Consider the following 3,021-nt stretch of genomic DNA (forward strand, 5'->3'; position numbering starts at 1 on the left):
ACCGAACGCACGGCACCTCCGAGTTCTGCACATGTTCAGCTCGGTGACGTCCCTCGCTTTCTTGATCCAGCAAGGTGTCGAGGTAGTAGATGAGTTCCGTCAGCAGGACGACATGGTGACAGTGATGGTGAAGTGATTGTCGCAGGGCGTCGCCTAAGCACCGCAAAACTATGACCGGGGGTGTAAGCTGTGGAGGGGCGCGCCGCACACGGCTAACAATTGATGTTGTGTGTGCTAGGTGCCCCCTCCTCATATATATAGGTGGGAGGGAGAGGGGAGAGGCCAAGGGGAGCCCCAAGTGGGGCCGAATCCCACTTGGGCTCCTACCTTGGTTCGACCCCACCTTCCTTGTATAGGCGCCATGGGAAGGAAGCGGGAGGTGGCGCCCCCCTTTCCTTTCTCCCTTGAGGAGGGGAAGGAAGGAGGGACTTGCCCTCCCCCCTTTCCTTTCCCTTTCCTTTCCTTAGGGCTGGCCGGCCTGGTGGAGGGGCAAGCCGGCCCCTTGAGGGCTGGTCTGTCCCTCCCTTAGCCCATTAAGCCCATATCTTTGCCGAGGGTACCCGGAACCCCTTCCGATGACCCTATATGTACCCGGTACCCTCCGGAACACTTCCGGTGTCCGAATACCATCGTCCTATGTATCCATCTTCACCTCTCGACCATTACGAGACTCCTCGTCATGTCCTTGATCTAATCCGGGACTCCGAACAACATTCGGTCACCAAATCACATAACTCATATAATATTATATCATCATCGAACGTTAAGCGTGCGGACCCTACGGGTTCTAGAACTATGTAGACATGACCGAGACACCTCTCCGGTCGATAATCAATAGCGGAACCTGGATTCTCATATTAGCTCCTACATATTCTACGAAGATCTTTATCGGTCGAACCGTTATGACAACATACACAATTCCCTTTGTCCATCGGTATGTTACTTGCCCGAGATTCGATCGTCGGTATCTTCATACCTAGTTCAATCTCCTTACCGGCAAGTCTCTTTACTCATTCCGTAATACATCATCCTACAACTAACTCATTAGTCACTTCGCTCGCAAGGCTACTTATGATGTGTATTACCGAGAGGGCCCAGAGATACCTCTCTGATACTCGGAGTGACAAATCCTAATATCGATCTATGCCAACCCAACAAACACCTTCGGAGATACCTGTAGAGCATGTTTATAATTGATACGTCTCCGATGTATCTATAATTTATGAAGTATTCATGCCATGTTTATAACAATTCTACATGATTTTGGTATGATTTGATTACAACTAACCCGGACTGACGCTGTTTTCAGCAAAACAACCGTAGTGTTGTTTTTGTGCAGAAATAAAAGTTCTCGAAATGGGCTGAAAATTTATGGAGAATATTTATGGAAAATATAAAAAATACTGGAGAAAAAAGATACCAGAGAAGGGTCCCGGGCTGACCACAAGGGTGGGGCGCGCCCCCTGTTGGGGAACGTAGTAATTTCAAAAAAAATCCTACGCACACGCAAGATCATGGTGATGCATAGCAATGAGAAGGGAAGAGTGTTGTCCACGTACCCTCGTAGACCGTAAGCGGAAGCGTTATGATAACGCGGTTGATGTAGTCGTACGTCTTCACGATCCGACCGATCCAAGTACCAAATGTACGGCACCTCCGAGTTCAACACACGTTCAGCTCGATGACGTCCCACGAACTCCGATCCAGCAGTGCTTCACGGGAGAGTTCCGTCAGCACGACGGCGTGATGACAGTGATGATGTTGCTACCGACGCAGGGCTTCGCCTAAGCACTGCTACGATATGATTGAGGTGGATTATGGTGGAGGGGGGCACCACACACGACTAAGGGATCAATGATCAACTTGTGTGTCTTGGGGTGCCCCTGCCCCCGTATATAAAGGAGCAAGGGGGGAGGCCGGCCGGCCCTTGCAGGGCGCGCCAGGAGGAGGAGTCCTCCTCCTAGTAGGAGTAGGACTCCCCTTTCCTACTCCTACTAGGAGGGGGGAAGGAAGGAGGAGAGGGAGAAGGAAGGAGAGGGAGGAAAGGAGGAAAGGGGGTCCGGTCCTAGTCTAATTCGGTTTGGGCTAGGGGGGCCGCACGCCCTGCCTTGTCCTGCCTCCTCTTTTCCACCAATTGGCCCATGAGGCCCAATACTTCTTCCCCCGTATTCCTGTAACTCCCCGGTACTCCAAAAAACACCCGAATCACTCAGAACCTTTTTGATGTCCGAATATAGTCATCCAATATATCGATCTTTATGTATCGACCATTTCGAGACTCCTCGTCATGTTACCGATCTCATCCGGGACTCCTAACTACCTTCGGTACATCAAAACACATAAACTCATAATACCGATCGTCGCCGAATGTTAAGCATGCGGACCCTACGAGTTCGAGAACTATGTAGACATGACCGAGACACGTCTCCGGTCAATAACCAATAGCGGAACCTGGATGCTCATATTGGTTCCTACATATTCTACGAAGATCTTTATCGGTCAAATCGCATAACAACATACGTTGTTCCCTTTGTCATCGGTATGTTACTTGCCCGAGATTTGATCGTCGGTATCTCAATACCTAGTTCAATCTCGTTACCGGCAAGTCTCTTTACTCGTTCCGTAATGCATCATCCTGCAACTAACTCATTAGTCACATTGCTTGCAAGGCTTATAGTGATGTGCATTACCGAGAGGGCCCAGAGATACCTCTCCGACAATCGGAGTGACAAATCCTAATCTCGATCTATGCCAACTCAACAAGTACCATCGGAGACAACTGTAGAGCACCTTTATAATCACCTAGTTACGTTGTGATGTTTGGTAGCACACAAAGTGTTCCTCCGGTATTCGGGAGTTGCATAATCTCATAGTCATAGGAACATGTATAAGTCATGAAGAAAGCAATAGCAACAAAATAAACGATCATCATGCTAAGCTAACGGATGGGTCAAGTCAATCACATCATTCTCTAATGATGTGATCCCGTTAATCAAATGACAACTCATGTCTATGGTTAGG

The sequence above is a fragment of the Triticum urartu genome, chromosome 6, assembly GCF_003073215.2.
Source record: "Triticum urartu cultivar G1812 chromosome 6, Tu2.1, whole genome shotgun sequence".
NCBI classification, from domain to species: domain Eukaryota; kingdom Viridiplantae; phylum Streptophyta; class Magnoliopsida; order Poales; family Poaceae; genus Triticum; species Triticum urartu.